Below are 19,635 nucleotides of genomic sequence, written 5' to 3'. Positions count from 1 at the left end.
TGCAATTTTAATATTCTTCTGCTTCTCAAAGGAAGAAAAAAATCACCTTAGGTCATTTCCGGCAGATAAAATTTGGATCTGCTGTATATACTGGATGAAAAGGGACATGTATGAATTAGCTTTTACTGCACTCTATATTGCAAAAAGATTATAGCTCTCCATAAACTTAACTCATAAAATGACATTCAGTGTAAGTTATTTCTTTCCAGAGAGATTCCCATGGAATGCCTGTAGTTTTAAAATAGTTCTCATTGTTTATTGAACTACTTGAAAGAAATCAAAAGTGATTATGCTTATGTTTTCTTAAAGAAGAAAAAAAGTTAGATTTTAATCTCTTCACGCTCCCTCTATGAGAGTATGTTCCAGCTGAGAAATGGGACAAAACAGGAAATACTTTATGATTTTTTTTTTTATGTGAAAGGGGGACCATAAGCATCACTTCTGTTTAGTTTATAATTTTTCAAGTGTTGGCAGCCTTTCATCCCCTCCTGATGGGGTACTTCTTAACTTTCATCATACACAGTTATACAAATGGGTACTAACAGAGGAAAAATTACGTGAATTATTTAGGAAAGCCAAGTCTTTAAGCATTACTGTGAAAAATAACATTCTTATCATTTGTGTATAAAAAGCCAACATTTACTTATTCTGGGTAAAAATGAAATATGTTTTTATGCCAGTTATTGAAAAATTTGTATATAGACATGATACCATGTATATATAATATATTATATTTAGTGAATAAAATGACTTTCTGAAAATATTGTGTCTCTAAATGGATGTCTGAGTGACATTTACAGATAATTTCTTTAATTTCTCCATAGAATTTCTTTTCATATGATACAAATCATTTGAATCACAATTACTAAAGTGTTTTTGAATAGTAAGGTTCTATACCAGTAGGTGGAGAAGGCAATGGCACCCCACTCCAGTACTCTTGCCTGGAAAATCCCATGGACGGAGGAGCCTGGTGGGCTGTAGTCCATGGGGTCGCTAAGAGTCGGACAGGACTGAGTGACTTCACTTTCATTTTTCACTTTCATGCATTGGAGAAGGAAATGGCAACCCACTCCAGTGTTCTTGCCTGGAGAATCCCAGGGACGGGGGAGCCTGGTGGGCTGCCATCTATGGGGTCACACAGAGTCGGACACGACTGAAGCAACTTAGCAGCAGTAGCAGCATACCAGTAGGCAGTGTTGTTATTACTTCTGTGGTTTATTTGTACCCTTATAGACTGCACTCTACATTTTTTGTATTCTTTTATTTGTGAAAATCATTGACAATACAATGAACTCTCCAAATACCACAAATGATGCTGTTCACAAATACTCTGAGAGACTCATTTAGAATTTTTGAATAATAAAAAATGAAATCAATCTCTTTGTGCAAGTTCCTAGTGTGTTATGAATGCAATGTGATCTTGGTATTTGCTTATCAAAGGAATGTACTAAAGTACTGCAGAAAAGGCCATGGGTCACGGAGAACTCCATTTTATTACTTCACTTGACTTTGACTATTAATTCCACATTCCTCTCTCTTCTGTTGGTCTTCATGGTGAGATAAAAGCCTTTGTCTTGTATTTAACAAAAAATTGTAGAATTTCAACATGAATGTGGCTTTATTTTATAGAAGATATTGTGGTTAGTGAATAGTTTCCATTATGATGTTTTTAGATTTTACTAGGAAAAGTATAACTCAAGGAATAGTTTGCTTACTTGATGATTACTTACTTTTGTACTCTTCTCATTGAAAATTAATTCAGCAGTATGAAATGAATTCCTATCAATGCTTTTAAAGTTCCTTTAAATTGACCTTTTCTAGTCATTTCTTTAGTTCTTGTATTTTGTTTCTGTATTACTTTGCTCAAGATTCAAATTCCCAACAAAGAGGATACACTTGGCCAAACTTAGGTGAAGAGCTATAATTGGGTGGTGAGAAGAAAGTTTTGAAAGAAGAAGCCAGAAATCCTTCTATTTTTTTTTTTTACAAGCACTGGGTTTAACCCCATAAGACTGAACTCCTTAGGAACAAAGTAACGCCCCAAATTCATGTGGAGTGTGGAAAGCAAAGGGAGAGAGAAAATGGTCTCTGTAGTCAGGAACCCTATGTGGAATGGGTGGAAACTGAGCAAAGCCTTGAACAAAGTGTGAGTTCCAAATGGGCATAGAAAAGGAATCATGAATTGATTTGAACTACCACTATTCAGTTGTTCATTTTTAATAATCTCATGAGAGAGGTACAGATGAATTAAACAGTCACAGAGACAATAACATAACAAATTATGAGGTATGTTTGGGTTCCATAAATAAAATCACTTTGTAACATAAGTCCTGGTAAAGGTTTTTATTTTACCTGTATTTCACTTGGTCATTATTAACCTTATTGTGAAATACTAATTTATATACAATTACTGTGAGTTGGGCTTCCCTGGTGGCTCAGAGGTTAAAGCGTCTGCCTGCAATGCGGGAGACCTGGATTCGATCCCTGGGTCAGGAAAATCCCCTGGAGAAGGAAGTGGCAACCCACTCCAGTATTCTTTCCTGGAGAATCCCATGGACGGAGGAGCCTGGTGGGCTATAGTCCACAGGGTCGCAAAGAGTCGGACACGACTGAGCGACTTCACTTTCACTTTCACTATGAGTTTCATTAGTGACTCTGCTGTCCTCAGAGGAAGGTTCAAAATATTGCAAAAAAGAGATGTGCCAAAATTATTTTCCTAATTATTTCTCAACTCAAGTCTTAGTTATGCCCTTTACTTGTTAGATAATCTTGAGCAATGATCTTAAACTCTTTGACTCTTCAGTTCCACACATGAATACATAATATTTGTATCATTAATTGATATATATAGAAAATATAATAGATTAAAATTATTTATAGAATTAAATATATTGCCAATTACATCGACCCCATGGACTGTAGCCTACCAGGCTCCTCCATCCATGGGATTTTCCAGGCAAGAGTACTGGAGTGGGGTGCCAATGCCTTCTCCTGTCTTATATTAAGAAAACTGTATTCTAGAATTAAAGAAAACATGTTTCAAATAAAAATTTGATGCCATTTTCTAGGAAAAATATAACAAAATAGTTCAATATGACATATATATATATACACAGAACAAGAATGAGTTTGAAGCATTAATGTCTCAAAAAACAGCACTAGTCATCTATTAAAACTAAAACTTTACTCTTAAGAATTTGTATAGATGCTGCCTCTACTTTTCCCAGTGTTGGTAGGCCAGTAGAAATACAGCTCAATTTCCATCATCAATAAAATCAGATTTCCTAGCTTAAAAAAAAAATAGTAAGAACAAATATATAGGTCTTTTTCAACTTTCTGCACCAGAGAAGCAAAGATGTATTAGATACTCTAAAACAGCATGTAATGTAATCAATGCTTATGTTACTGGCTTGCCAAACCTTGTTTGGAGTACATTTTACTTTGGTTATTTCTGATCTTTGAAAAGCAGCTTTGCATAAGTTAGATCAGTAGCTGATAGATTGGTTATGTGATATGATTTGAAGGGGTAAACCCTAAAATATCTCTCTTGTATCCAGAGTACCTGAAAATCTTACCAAACTTATTGAAAGACTTGGATAAGAGTAAAAACTTTACCTGAGAAGAACAGAAAATTAATTAACAAATCCCAATATACTCATATATGTCCTTCTTCCTGAACCCAGCTCCATTTCCCTTGTTCCTTGCCTGAAAAAAACCCTCTTCATTCTTTGCCAAACATTTGTACATAATTACTGATTTCCATTTCTTCCTATTCTGGATTGGGTTTCCCCTTTCTCTCCATTTGTTTTAACTCTGTACCAGCCTCTAAGTTCCAGTTTAAACTGTCTTCTGATAAAACCTTCATTATTAACTCAAGTAGAAAGGCATTGTCCTTTCTCTGAACACATGAACTTTCTGGTCTGTATGACTCATTTGCCATTTAATCATTTGGTTTTGCCTTGTGACATCTACTCTATTGTATATTTAGCTTTTTTTTTTTTTTTATGCTCCTTTTCCTTTTTTTTCTCCCATTTTTCTTGTTCAGTTCATTCTTCACACAGCATCTGTAAGCTTCTTCCAAATGTCACTCTCCTATTTAAAACCCATTGCACAACCAATTAGGTCTAAATTCCTACCTTGACTTATGAAAACCACATGAGTATTCTTTCAAGTCCCAGAGTACAGACAGCTCTTTCCTACACTAGGACCATTGCCAATACTATTCTTTTTGCCTAGAATTCTCTCTGCTTATCTCTTTATGTGTTTGACTCCTCATTCTTTAGAGCACCATCTATGTGTTACCTCCTCCATAGTCTTGCTCTGACCTGATTCTTTCTGGGTTCTCTGTTTTAGGACCTTATTGCTTTCTTTCATATGTACATTGACTTTTTCCTTATCTCTCATCATCTACTCTTCACCACTCTCCACCCTGCCTCTGCCCTGGAGGCTTTCCCTGTGAATTGCATCAGTGAACTCCTGCCTTCTGGATTCTGAAAATCCTGCTGAAAAAAGTTAAAGTGAAAGTCTTAGTTGCTCATTCGTGTCTGACTCTTTGCAACCCTATGGACTGTAGTCTGCCAGGCTCCTCTGTCCATGGGATTCTCCAGGCAAGAATACTGGAGTGGGTTGCCATTGCCTTCTCCAGGGAATGTTTCCAACCGAAGGATCAAACCCAGATCTCCTGCACTGCAGTCAGATTTTTTACTGTCTGAGCCAGGGAAGTTGTGGATTCACACTGGGTTTAGCCAATGAGAGAGGAGATTGAGAAAGTGAGGACTGAGAGCTGTGTACTTATTCTTCTGGCTTCTTCTTTTCCAGGTCATTCAATGGTGGCTATTTCTTAGAAAGTAGATATTGTATGTTTCCATTTTACAGATGAAGAAACAACTCAGAATGGTTAAGAGATACACACAATTACACAACTATGACCCTATGGACTGTAACCCGCCGGGCTCCTCTGTCCATGGTATTTTCCAGGTAAGAATACCAGAGTGGGTTGCCATTTCCTCCTCAAATGAGTTGGTAGTGTCAGGATTTAAATTTAAGTACTTTATCTACATCACCCTGCCTCATTTAACAATTGGAACAATCATAGTCGATCCAACTTTTATGTCTCAGACCAGTTGAAAACAACAGTCTGTCTGCTTCATTTCTCTACCTCTTTGCCTCTAAAATCACTGTCTCTGTGACTTTAGCTCACAACAGAGTATTGGAGGGAAGGTCACCACAATGTTGATACCATGTGTGTTGACCTGTAGAATGCCTACGGAGTTTGTTATCAAATGTGCTCAGGATCATCTAGACCTGTGACAAATAACCAAGAGTGACTAAATTAAAAAAAAAAAAAAAAAAGCAGTAATAATCACCTTGAAATATTTCTTGAAGATAAGTCTAAGATATAATAATAACTTAATTTCCAGAATTACTTGAACTTAATTTTTAGCTAAGTTTAAAAAAAAAATCACTAAAGATCTTACTATTGAGCTGTATATTTTTATATCATATGATTGACCAAACTCTCAATGGGAGACTATTTTTGAAATCATCATGTGACAAAACCCTTTCACAGTAATATTTCTATATTATATTTTGTTAACTGGAAAAAAATTAGTATTTGGAATTTACTGAGAAAACAAATCAAAAAACTAGAACATAAACTCAGGGAGAATGCAAAATCCTTACAGTTTTTAAATCTTAGAGGTGGTCTTATTCAGAAAATTGTGTGGGGCTTGAAGGAATAGACGATTTACGCTAAAACATCATATGTCCAATACCTCCACCCTTCCCTCTGTATTGAAGAGTTGTAAGAAAAGGCTCTCATTCTCTTAAGAAGATCTGTTAATCTCCTTAAACATAGAAAAGCCAAAAAATATGAAGGATGAGAATGAACCCTAATGTAAATACAGATAAATATGGCGACAGCTGTAGCTGAATAGTTACAGAATTGACTTGAGAAATGAAACCTCTGTACTACACACACACACACACACACACACACACACACTTTGAGTTTATTTATGAAACAGCGTCTTCTAAACATAGAACCTTGCATTGCAGAAAAGGCAATTAAATAGAACAGCATGAGGTTGTCAATCACTTCAACAACTCACAAAAGCATCTACTATCAAAGCAAATAATGTAAATGTGCAAAAAGGTACCTTGCCATCAAAGCGAATAATGTAAACATGCAAAGGCAAAGAATTCCCTGTATCAAATGTCACTCTTTTAATGGCTCACCATTTTTGTGTATGTTTTTGCATATGCTTGATCCTAGTATATCAGTTATTTTGAAATGTGATAGAGGATTGGCCATTATCATTTCTTAGAGGATTTGGTCATAGTGTGAAGCTTTTGAAAGAGGTTGGGACTTTTTTTTTCCTTCTTTTTTTTGTTGCTAGTGTTGTACAAATAAATGGACGGTCACAGCTTATCATCACTTAAAGATGCATGTGCATGCTGCAGTTTACTGAAACATGATTGGCTGCTACATAAATCAATCTGATAGAGATCGGTTCCATGAAGAAGAGATAAATCATTAGCCAGAGCTTTTGGAATGTAATTCATTTTAGATAGTGATTATTGATGATTTAATTTTAGCAGTACATGTACATGTCTAGACCATGATGTTATATAAAATGTTAATGCAGAAGAATATATTCATTTTTAAAAGTGAGTATAAAGAAACCAATTAGAAGTTTACACGCAAACCATGCTAATGAAACAGAAGTGTCGAGAAGTCCAAAGTACTGTTTTACTAAATAAGTTAGAATGTAGCCTTATTTTTTTCAGGCAGAATTCTTAAATCTTTTCTTTAGAGGGCAGCACAAAGAAGTGGCTCCAAACTTCATTCATCGTGTCATATCCAGATGACCATAGGAACATTTTGGATACATATCTTCCAATGTATCCATTTTGGATACATATCTTCCAATGTATCCATTTTGGATACATATCTTCCATATATCCATTTTGGATACACCTTGGCCTCCATCTCTAGTATTGTTTATACCTTTAGACCCACCATTTCTATTCACAGCGTTTAGAGGGAGTCCTCGTGACGAGAGATCTTGTGTTTGGAAATGCACTGTTTTTATCATGTGGGTAAGTGGGGAATGAGGGACATATGTTCGGTGGTCCTGACACCAGGAACCCAAGTAAGTGACAATAGTATAAGACTGGCAGAGACATGTTGAGAGGTAGACCAGCTAGATGCTGTCCAGGGCTTCCATCTGCTGGAGACACCAGGACATCATTGGGCAATCAATAAGATGGAAGAATTACATTTATTAGAAAATTTCCAAGGAAAGTTATATACCTTGTTGGGACCTAAACTTTGAAAGGCTAGCTTGGAGTGGAAATGAGCTGGTCAAGTAACAATAGCTGGTCGTCAAAATATCTCCTCAGAAAAGTCTTTGATTTACTCAGCGAAGTCTTGAAGTTTGGGTCAGAGATAAAAGCTGCCACCAGCAGGAGTCTTCCGTCTTTCCCTCATGAGGTCCTGCTCTGAATAAGTGTGAACAAACATTTAGACTGTGCTGGTTTGCAGGGACACAGAATTAGTACCCTGCCCAAATGCCTGGTTCAAGTCTCCAGAGAGTAGGGCAAATGAAAGCACAGTGGCAGTCCTCAGTGAAACTTTCATTTCGTGTCTCTGGTCTTTGCTTTGTCTAACCCAGAGTGAATCACTCTGGGTTTTTCTAATCAATCTCTAGCCTTTAACAGGGAAATTCACTTCATTGAGGAAATAAAGTATATTACATTTGGTATTTTTTTGTTTTAAATTAATTTTTTATTGAACTATAGTTGTTTGATAATGTTGTGTTAATTTCTACTGTGGAGAAGGCAATGGCACCCCACTCCAGTACTCTTGCCTGGAAAATCCCATGGGCGAAGGAGCCTGGTGGGCTGCAATCCATGGGGTTGCAAAGAGTCGGACACGACTGAGTGACTTCACTTTCACTTTTCACTTTCATGCATTGGAGAAGGAAATGGCAACCCATTCCAGCGTTCTTGCCTGGAGAATCCCAGGGACAGGGGAGCCTGTTGGGCTGCCGTCTATGGGGTCGCACAGAGTCGGACACGACTGAAGTGACTTAGCAGCAGTTTCTATTGTACAGCAAAGTGAATCAGCTATATGTATACATATAGCCACTCTTTTTTGGATTTCCTTCTCATTTAGGTCACCATAGAGCACTGACTAGGGTTCCCTGAGCTATCCAGTATATTCTCATTACTTATCTATTTCATATTTAGTATCAGTATTGGATGTATGTAGATCCCAATCTCCCAATTCATCTCACCTCCTCCTTCCCGCATTGGTATCCATACATTTTTTTCCTCTACATCTGTGTCTCTATTTCTGTTTCGCAATGGATCATTTCTGCAGTTTTCCTTTCCATCTCTTGCTTCTCTGTATATAACTCCTCTCATCTTTGCTTTTGCTTTGGAAGTATCATCATCTAACTCTTAACAGTTCCTCAGTTTACACAGCCTAAGATCTGAGCTGATTAACCTGCCGGTCTCAGAATCCAGTTCTTGCCTTCTCCTTTTATACCTGTGACTCTGTAATTGACTATTTCCCTTTATTCTGAGTGATCCCAGGATCCCCTCCTTAAGTCACACTGGGTACTTTCTTTAGTCATGGACTCCCCAGTAGAACAGCATATCTAGATGGATGTCAGTATCTGTATGAAAATGAAGGCCTCGAATCCAGAAACATCTTGCCTTTTAAATTACACAGCTGTCCCCTGTCTACCCCTCCACATCTTGATTAAAATAAGGTAAGGCAAAGACTTGTAGTCTGAGAAAGTTTGAGACACTAGGGAAAGAAGCTGCATAGATAACATAAAGGGTTGTCTTCTCTTCAGATCACATCAGATTTCCTCTTAGGAAAATAAACTTTCCTGTGTGTGGTAGTCACACAGGACGTGTGAGACTCTTGATTCCAGACAAGAGAGAAGGACGCTGGCCAGTGCCACATAGTATAAGACGTGTGTGTGTATGTAAGGGAGAGACATTTAGCAGGGAACCCCTGGGAGATGTATGCATTTGAAGAGGAGTTACACAAATCTAGTGTCCTGTCCTGTATTTCTTTTCTTTCTGCTATCTGTAAGCCTCCAGCAAAGTTTTGTGAAATTCCCCAGCCTGCTGCAGGCTGTAGGGAGTAATGATACAAGCCCACGTCCACGCTTTGGATTGCGGGGAGCAGAAACAGCACTCGAGAAGGCAGGCTCTGGCAGGAAGAGGTGGCCAGCAGAAGGGTGTGGCAGCAGACAGAGACAGATGGCTGGCTGAAGGGAAAAGTGACAACCCGCACACGTTCTGAAACATATAAGCAACATCTGGGCTTCTCAGAGTTTTGAAGGCACAAGAAATTGCTACAAGACCCAGGTCCCTCAGGGTGGGGTCTCAGACTATTGCTGTACAGTCATTAAAGGGAAGGGTGACCCCTGGAGGCCAGAGCAGCCTACAGCGCCAGCTGCCTTCATTCACTTCTTTCCAGATGCATTCCTTGGTAAATAATAAAAATGCCCACCCCTCCTGAAATGCCAGCTAAGCATTTTGAAAAATGCATTATTTTATTAGGCCATCTTATAGAATTAATGTACAGTTAGAGCTCAAGGAATAAATGCAGACTTAGCAGTGCTGATCCTCTCAGGCACCTGCTACCTGATTCTCCAGAGCCCGAGATTCAAGCATCCTTACTCTTCCTCAAGAAACCCCAGTGTTCCCAATGGCATGGGTGTTTCCTCTCACCCCCTATCCAACCCTTATCCACCACCAAAAAGATGGCTGTTTGCTCTTGTAGTGCATTCTGACCTAGCAGCGCATTTGCTAGAGTTAAAATGTTTTCTTCTCACAGTCTAGTGAATGAACTTTTTCTTAATAAGATTTGAACACATTACATACTTTGGCTTCACTGTCAATCCTATTAGAGGGGAATTCCATGTGTCGGGGAGGCATGTTCTGTGATGAAACCGCCCGGCTAGAAAGTAATGTTTTCAGCTTGATCCCAAGGGCTGCTGGGCTCTGAGGTGTTCACGCTGAAGCAGAGGCATTGGCAGTCGCTCCAGTCAATGGAGAACTGTATCCAGGCCTGGCGGATTATCTTTGAACCTTTAACAAATACGTTAGTCTCTTTTCAAATAACATTCTCAATTTCACCAGTTCAGAAACAGCTTTTGTCTCCTTAAACACAAGTTATGATCCCCAGCTGACTCACAACTTACATACTGATCAAAAGTAGATTTGTTCTGTGGCTTGACTACTGAAAAGGTGTGCCTTCTCTCTGTATCCTAATTCATGACTTACAATAACTAATGTATTGTATCATGCAATTTTGCAGGGAAATATTTTCTGAAGAAGACAGAATTGTCTGATTGGTTTTTGATTCAAGTTGGAAGCACATCATACTGAAGTGAAATAAATATTTAGATTATTTTATAGTTATAATTTCATTTAAAATTTTTGGTTAGCAGCTACTCAGGCACCAGATACTCGAATTGTGATGATTGTCTTAGAGTTCAAAAATCAGAGTAAGAAATTGTCTTTTATTGTGAGCTGACTTTATAGAAGTCTCTATGAATGCTACAAACTTTTTCCAAGTGATGTTTTACAGAATTGCTTTTAAAAACCCCAGAGGGTAAATAGTATTCTCAGAATAAACAGAAAAATGCTGACCTTGTCAGATTCAGCTGCTGAAAGCCAAGCTGTTTTAAGACTTGGAGGATCAAGGGTCATGGTTATAAACAACGCAGATTTTTTTTTTTAAATGAAGAAAGTAAGAAATCTAGAAGAAGAAGAAAAAAAAAAGGATAGTCAGCTGCACCATGAATACAATAGATCCGTTGACCTTGGAAAGAAAGGAAGGAGTATTTATGTAAAAATATAAAACGAAAGCAAAAACACAACCAAAAAAATGAAAAAAACCAAAAACATTCAGGCCCAAAACTACTTGAGAAAATGTTTCTTAGAGCATATTTAAAGCCGGAAATGAGTCACTTTAACTTCATCTGTTTTTGGTTTCAGAAGGGGAGAAAGGTCAAAGCTTCTTTGTTTTAAGTAAGCTGGTCACTACTTCTGAAGTGTAACTTGATAGGGTTCAGCAGCCTTAATGAAACAGGCATTTCCCAGACACCCCGAGCTGTGTGAGCCCTCAGCAGCAGCAGGCCAAGAACAGGGCTGAAAAAACGTGTCATCAACAGAGGCAAGGTGGAGCGTGACCCTCTCTTGACTTTTGTATCTGGGTGGGTGTTTCTCAGCCACCTCTAAGGACAAGAGAAAGCAGAAATCATCCATTCCTTCCTCCATTCTCAGACATTACCACGCAGTACAGCCCCACAACCAGACCATAACAGTTCCATTTATACCCAGGCACTAGATATAAATCTATTCATTTTACATGTTTCTTTAGTGATGCTTTCTGTTAAGCCTAGGCAAATTAGAGAAATAAGTTAGGAAACAATACTGCTGAGAACACAAGTACTAACTTCAAACAAATTCTACAGTCCTAGTGAACTCAGCATCCTTCCAATGTGAACGTCAGAGCGTAAGATGTCAAAAAAGTACTAAGGCGGAAGCTAACTGAGGAGCTGGATTTCAAGAAGTCAGTCCGGTTCCAGCTGTGAGCCTGGGAGGCCAAAACAAACTGCCTTCTTCAGCGGGAAGGTATCCTTTTCCAAGCTTCCCTGGTAGCTCAGACAGTAAAGAGCCTGCCTTCAATATAGGAGACCCAGGTTCGATCCCTGGACCAGGAAGATCCCCTAGGGAAGGGAATGGCAAACCACTCCAGGATTCTTGCCTGGAGAATTCCATGGACAGAGGAAACTGGCAGGCTACAAGTTGGACATGACTGAGTGACTAACACTTTCATTTCACTTTCCATGTCTTCACAGGACCTATGGAGATAAAGATGTCTTTTTTAAAAAATTATTTTTTTACTGGAGTATCATCGCTTTACATTGTTGTGTTAGTTTCACCTGTATAGCAAAATGAATCAGCCTTACATATACACATATCTCCTCCTTTTTGGACTTCCTTCCCATCCAGTACATTAAGTAGAGTTCCCTGTACTATACAGTATGTTCTCATTAGTTATCTATTTTAGACAGAGTATCAAGGAAAGAAGAAGCTGGTGGAGGAAAGAAACAAACCCTGAAGATACAGTCCACCCGTGAAGTGTTTCCATAGCCTTTCCTGTTGGTGGTTACCTCCCCTTTGCTGTTCTCTACTCCATCTTGAACATTCTGTTCCATATACATCTCTGGACCATGGCCTGGTTGTTTCTGACCTTGACTTGCCATCCTTTTTCAGGCCACTGTATTCCTACCCTTGCTTCTCATGAGCAGTATGTTCACTTTGGGTCATCACTATTGGGCCTGTCACCATTTTGCTTAATGGTTGAGGTTTCATGTTTTTGACCTGGGGTTGAACCCGGAAATGAATAACTTCTCTATACTGGCCCAGCGGCTGAATTATCAGTGCCTTTCTCTGATGATATGCATGTTTTCAATGATTAGAAATGCAGCCTCCAAGTAGGGCAAGAGGGTGATATTTGCATGGGCTGGGGTCAGTAGCAAGATCTGGGGCTGGAGCTACTCCAACATAGATGTTGTTCAAAGAAGTGCTCCAAAGCTGTGTTTAGTACAAGGACAGATCCTATCTTAAATCCTGTAGGACTTCACCATCCCTTTAAGAAGGCAGAGAACTGTTTCCCAATCATGACACGCAACTCTTTATAGTTGATCAAGATTTTTCGTATCTATTGTCTCACGCAATTCACTACAGTCTTGGGCACTTTGGAGAATAGTTATTTCTCTAGTAATTTACATCATCAACAGTGGGCAGGTCTGGAACCAAACTCCACGTTCTATTGCTCCCACAGCAGTGCTGTTTCTTCCAATCCATGCTGCTCTCCAATGGTTATTATAACAAGAGTAAACCACCGTTGCAGAGTTTTAGAGTTGTACGAAACTTTAAATATTACCTATCTTAATATTAATGTTAAAATTATTATTATTAAAAAGATGAAATTTGGCTCTGAAGAAAAGAAGTGGCTTCTGCAGTATTATTCGTAGAAAACACCATATTTCTGACTTCAGATCTTACACACACAGGAGAAAGAGAGAAAGAAGGGAGATTGAGGCATGAGTTAGTAAGGGATAGGTGACAGTAATAAGGACATTTTCAATATGGTCATGGTTTCATGGTAGTAAAATTCAAGAAGGCTCGATTCTGATATGAAAAACATCAATAATTAGTTTGATTTCTCTTTATATAGAATACAAAGGCATATTCGTAACCAAATTTTAAAAGACATTTATAGTTTATAGTTATCTTTAGTTATTGAATATCTCCTGACCTATAAGACATTGTTGGTGATGTAAATATGACCAGGACGTAGTCTCTGCTCTCAAAGTACACTTTATATCAGAGGCATTTTTGGCAGTTTTAAACCATGGCTGCAAACTATTTGACATTCCTGCCATTAAAGGGTGGGATATATGATGTCTCTTCCTTATGAACCTGGTAGGCTTGTGACTGTTTCCACCAATAATGGTGATGCTACATGACTTCTTAGTTATTTAAGGCCATGTATTTGGTGGCCTCAGCTGACATGTAAGAAGTCCAATGATAACTGTGAGCCCACCTTGCTGGGTAAAGGACATGCATATGCCTCCTGTAGGCACTAGCATACCTGCTGAGCCCGATTTTCCCAACAGCCTCACCAAGGCACCAGAATGTGAATAAAGACATCTTGGACCCTCCATAGCAGTCCAGCTGCCAGCTGAATACCACCAATTACTTTCTCAATGCTTTTCAAAATAATAGACCCTCCTGACCAACCCCTGACCAAATTCCTGACCCGCAAAAATCATGAGACATAATAAGATGGTTGCTGTTTTAAGCTACTGAGTCTCAGGGTTTGTTATATCACAATAAATAACTAAGACATGGAAATGATGAATAAAATTCTTTAAGAAATTCTGAAACAATAGGAGGCATTTTCCTGATCTTTAGGAGTTTATAGTTTTTCTGTATTAAGGGGTAAGAATCAGTTACGAAACATTTAGAGAGATCAATAAAAGCCAGAAAAATCAAGGAAATCTTAGAAAAAAGTTAAAATTGAAATGGATCTTGGAGAAACTTCCTCGAAGACTTCACCTTCCAATGCAGGGGACATAAGTTCAGTCCCTGGTTAGGGGGCTAAGATCCCACATGCCTTGAGCTAAAAAACCAAAACATAAAAAGAAGCAATATTGTTAAGAAATTCAATCAAGGCTTTAAAAATGGTCCACATTAAAAAAATCTTTAAATAAATAAAAAGAAAAAGAAATGGATCTTGGAGATGCAACCTAAGTGAGGAGACAATTCGGAAAAGCAGAACAGCATGAAATTTAATGAGCATCAAAACTGGTGTTAGGCATGATAATGGAGACTACTGTTTATTTAGTGCTTATTATGAGCCAAGAACTCTGCAATGTCTTTCATGTATGATTTCATTTCATTTACAAGGCTTATCTTGTAACTTTTAAGACATGCATTGTTATGCCTTTGGTATGTGGGAGGAAATAAAACAGTTTGCCCAAGGTGAGATAGGTAGCTTCTGGCAGGACCACGTGGGTTATGTCTGACCACGTGGTTATGTCTATGGTTTTAAGCCTCATTTCTACACTGCTTTTCTGAAATCACCTTCACAAAATGAGAAATACAGTTGTATTATACACATATCTTAGAACATTACTCATATTAATACAATTCTAAATATATTCTTTAATTTTCTGGGGCTTTAGTAACTAAGTCAAATATAGCATATGTTCTACCTCCTCTTGAGTCCACAATATATATTTGATGATTAAACTTATTTTATCAACATTTGTGACAAGTTTTTCAAATATGACTTTTTAATATGACTATAAAAAAAAATCCCCAGTTTTTCAGTATCATCCTTTTGTCAATAGCCTCTTTTCAGATTAAAAAATTTCTTTGTTCTAGTTGGGACATACCAACACTTCTAAAAGATCTTATTTTGGGGTTTTCTTTGTAAGGACTGAGAAAGTGCCCTCTGCTATGTAACCAAATGCAGTGTTGGTTATTTCGTTGATGGTATTTTAACCCCTATAAGCCATTAAACAAACCTGAAATATGATGAAGGAGCTCAAGTTTTAACACACTGAAATAAATGAATAATCCAAATCATATTCTTAGCTTTAACTAAAAGAAAACACATGTGAAAAGGTGCAAAGATCTGCAGGAAGATAGAGTTTAAGTGGTCATCTGGTACAGAAAGGATATCAGGAGATTGAGCAGTGTTGTTCTCTGTGATTTAAATTGTCATTAAAAACAGACTCAATCCTGAAGTGATAATCACAAGCTTTAAATCACCTACTCTGAATGTCTCAGAAAGTAGAAACCTCAGCTCTCAGGAGGAAAAAGTAAATCAGTGCAATGTGCCCACCAAAGCAGGCAGTTCTGTGCGGGTGGCAAAGGAGGTTCCCATGTATCCTCATGGCTTAGGCAGATCAGACTGTGCAGTGTTGCTGGGAGAAAATGTCCATGAACAGAAGCAATGCTTTATCCAGAATGAAGAGCTCTTACAACATCACCAGCAGAGGAGTGTTTCAAAAGTAACCATTTAACATACACACACGTGCATGCACACACACACACACAATGCCAAAAGTCTGTTTTTCATTAAACTGAATTAAGAATATTTGAAAATAGATTAATTGACTGTTTAAAGAAGTAAAATGACTGCAATGGTGTTCTTGCTTGACAACTTGTATATTATAAACATTTTCCTGTTTTTAATTATCCTATTATATGGAAATATCAAGATTGACTAATTTAATCCTCTGTAGTTGGGCATCAGATTTTCTTCTCCTTTGCTACTATGAAGAACTTACTTGAATATAAGTCTTTGTGCACATTCAAAATTTCTTTCAAACACATTCTTAAAATTTAACTTACTGTGTCAAAGAGTGTACATGTTTTTCAGACATTTTGTACATAGCACCAATTTGTCCTGGAGGCACATCATGCCAAATTATACTTTGTAAGCTAGGAGAATGGTTCTTTTCTTTTACTGAGTCTAACAATTTAAGTATTTTTCACTTCAAAGATGTATAAATTTACTAAGTCTCTTTTTTTCCGTGTATTGTTTTTTAATCTTCTACGTGCATTTTTTTTCTGATGTATTTTTTTAAACCATCAATTATACCAATATCAATATGTTCCTTAAAGGTTCCCACTTTGTTGTTATGATGTTTAGCTAATCGCCTGTAATGTCTTCTAGATTTTTATTGTTTAATTTAAAGAGGACATTTTTAATTCACCTAAAAATCATTTTGATATTTGAGAATAAAAAGTAATTTATTCCTTCTACTTTAAAATAAAACAAGTATATTAAAAGCTATATGCCCAAATTTAATTTTTGTTCAAAATCATCATCTTAGGAAGTAGTTACACATTCTAATGATACTCAGAACAAATTTATAGCTTTCATCTAAAATTGTCTTCAATGACAGTAGAAACTTTATAAAACCACATAAACACACCACTGTGGAGTTTGCAAGCGGCTTTGATTCTGATCAGAAGTGGAACGACTCAGCTTGATCACTTACCTTATGCAGCAGACTTGGCTTTGATTAGCTTTTTGCTCTCTCTAAAAATACAATTTGACCTCAATTGATGAAGATTCAACATCACTAAGAATATTTCAAAAGATTTGGACCAATGGTACCTAAAAATTCCCCAAAGAGGACTTCCAAAAATATTCTGGGTAGTGCAATAAATGTTTGTCTTCTAGAAGTGACTAATTTGAAACTGGCAACACTAATTTTGTTGTATCCATTCTGATTTGGTTGTTTGAATTTTGGTCTTCATTATTTAAGAATTGTACTCTCCATATTTTCTTTAAAAATCAGCTTTGTAAGTTACTAATGTTGGTATCAAACATGTCTTGTGTGATTCCAAAATGTTCATGTATTTGTGGGAAAAACCATTCATATCAAAACAAAGAAGTGTGTGTGTGTGTGTGTGTGCATGTGTGTGCGTGCCTGTTTTAAGCAGACTAATTCTAGGATATATGTAGCAAAGTATCTCACTGAGATAAAATTATGAACAATATTCTTATTAAACACAGATTCTTCTTCTAGTGGACTTAATAATGAGAAGCACAGCAAACTATGAACACAAATAATATGTTATACTAATTAATAAAAGTGTATTTTCTAATAACACACATTTTGGACAGAAACTTTATTTCCAGAAATACCAAAAAGAGCACAGGAATATCTTCCATGGAGTCATGAAGGGGAAGAAGTTTCATTTAGAGGTGGTAAGGACTTCCCTTGTAGCTCAGTCGGTAAAGAATCTGCCTGCAGTGCAGGAGACCCGGGTTTGATCCCTGGGTTGGGCAGATCCCCTGGAGAAGGAAATGGCAACCCACTCCACTATCCTTGCCTGGAAAATCTCATGGACAGAGGAGCCTGGTGGGCTGCAGTCCATGGGGTCGCAAAGAGTTGGGCATCACTTGAGTGACTAACACTTATTTACTTACTTAAGGTAGTGTACCTAAATTCTTCCTGTTCACTTTTTTTTTCTTTCTTCACTGTGAGTGTCAGTGGACTCTGAAGCTACCACAGTCTCTTCCCACTCCTGGGCTCTAAGATATTTGATTTTGTAATTCCCAAATTGGAATTGTTCAGAAACATTAAGCACTAATTAAACAAGCAAAACCCTATACATTTGAGAATTCTGGTTAGTCTTCTGAGAAAGGACTATAATTAGAAAAGAAAGGGGGAGCGGGTAGGGGATTTAGCCTTCAAGTATGAAAGGAAGAGTAATGAAATGATTGATTAATTCTTTACCTTTGGAGTCTGCTAACTTTGTGACCTGTAACCTCTTAATTCTTACCTGGAAGGCTTTGGGGTCGTTTTTTGTTTTTTGTTTTTTTTTTAATCTTTTTGCTCACGCAAGTTTAAGGAGCACCAGGCTAAGAACACAAATGGAAGCCCCCTGGCTGTCCCTCGTCTCTTCCCAGCCCAGCTTTATTCTGCACTTTGAAAGGTCTTGTGTGCACGTGGCTGGATGTCATAGTCACACGTCCACATTCGAGCTCTGTCCATCTTCCCCTTTCCCTCAACAGCCACTTCATATCCATAGCTCAGGCCCAAAAGTACCCACATAGGTGGTCTGCCTATTACTGAAAGAATGGACAGGAAGGAGCCTCTTCAGGCCTCAGAAGCAAGTTCATGGCCATGAGAGCAGAGTATAGAGGGCTGGGCTCAGGATCCATGCCATCTTAGCACAGGGTGCTCCTCGCTGCATGGCAAGGAGGATGGCTGCAAGAGCCCGGGGAGTCTCTAAAGCACAGAGCTTGGGACGCTTTGGACTCAGTCCCTGGCTGTTTCCAGGGACTGGAATCGTGGTTACTTATCCAGCCTTGGTTCCCAAACCAGCACTTTCATTCTGCCGTGTTCTTCCCAAAGACCACAGCTTTGCCTGAGACCTTGATCTTAAATATTTTTGACTCCACTTTCTTCTGCTGATGACTTGAATTTCTGTTTGTCTGCTCCAGGCTCCTGGAGCATCTTATTAATCCAGAGAACTAGAATCTCTGCTCAGCATCTTTCTAGTACAATCATGATGCTGATTGCTATTCTTAGCTCACACCACAGTCCGCCTTCTGACACCTACTATGCTCTAGTGGGCTTGCCCTCTGCTTTCATGGTCTGGTCTGATCTGGAATCAAGTGAAGCCTCTGTAGAAGAGATTCCAACAAACATACTTGTCCTGGGAAGGATGGCTCCAGGCCTACAGAGAAATCAGGAAAGAGAGCAATCAGGCCCAGGGACAGGCCTCTAACAGACTGTTTCTAATTCATTACCTTTAAGGTAGTAAGAGGCCATCTCAAAGGGAGGTCTCATGTCCCTTCTGAGCATATGTACAATTATCCTAAAAGGAGTCAAGCAAATTTACCTTTAGTGCAGGCCTTACCTTGTAGAAGCATTCTTGCCTTTCATTTTACAGATGCTTGAAATTACTTTAATGGGTTACAATCTTTCATTCCATAATTAGAGACAAAAGGCTTAAAATACACAGGCCTGACTATGGTTAGGCATTTACAGAAACTCATTCACACTCAAGTGTCATCAGTCAATCAATCAGTTAGCATCTATAAATGGCAGACATTAGATCTCTTCCTTTTTGATGAGCATGTGTAGGGGGAAAGATAGTAGAAAGACACTTCGAAAAATCGATGCTTCTGCATATGTGGGTGGAATTACCATTGAGACAAGGAAAGAGGAACATAAATGGAAGGTTGAGAACCTCGAAGACAACACTGAAATCTTCACAGATTCACTCACTTTCTCATTGCCAGACTGAAGGCAGAATTCAGTCCAGTTCAATTCCACCTTCAGGACATAGGTTTCAAAGAATATAATCTATAGATGCTTAAAGAGTGATGTGATTATGTTTGAAGAACACAGTGTCACACTACAGATTTTGTGTAGAGAGACAACAGACATCTTTAGCTTACTCTTTGAAATCTGAATGCGCAGTTGGGAGACAGCTTTTCATGTTGTGTGGAGTCTGAGGGTGTCATGCACTGAAGAATGGGGTTGGGCCTAT

The 19,635-nt window shown here is 38.1% G+C and overlaps 1 long non-coding RNA gene across 2 annotated transcripts in view; it reads left to right on the top strand.

Moving 5' to 3' along the window:
* The window catches only part of LOC129639600 (uncharacterized), a 108,312-nt gene that overhangs the window by 38,472 nt on the left and 50,205 nt on the right, over positions 1-19,635 (top strand). The window contains exon 3 of one of the 2 annotated variants that reach the window (XR_008708489.1): positions 4,876-4,977. This is a non-coding gene — a long non-coding RNA (uncharacterized LOC129639600). Of the gene's footprint in view, positions 1-4,818; positions 4,978-19,635 lie in introns of both variants that reach the window. The other variant, XR_008708486.1, reaches the window with a different exon arrangement.

This window comes from Bubalus kerabau, chromosome 1, assembly GCF_029407905.1.
Source record: "Bubalus kerabau isolate K-KA32 ecotype Philippines breed swamp buffalo chromosome 1, PCC_UOA_SB_1v2, whole genome shotgun sequence".
NCBI classification, from domain to species: Eukaryota; Metazoa; Chordata; class Mammalia; order Artiodactyla; family Bovidae; genus Bubalus; species Bubalus kerabau.
The sequence above is the reverse complement of the archived record's forward strand: the minus strand, read 5'-3'. Positions and strand labels throughout refer to the sequence as shown.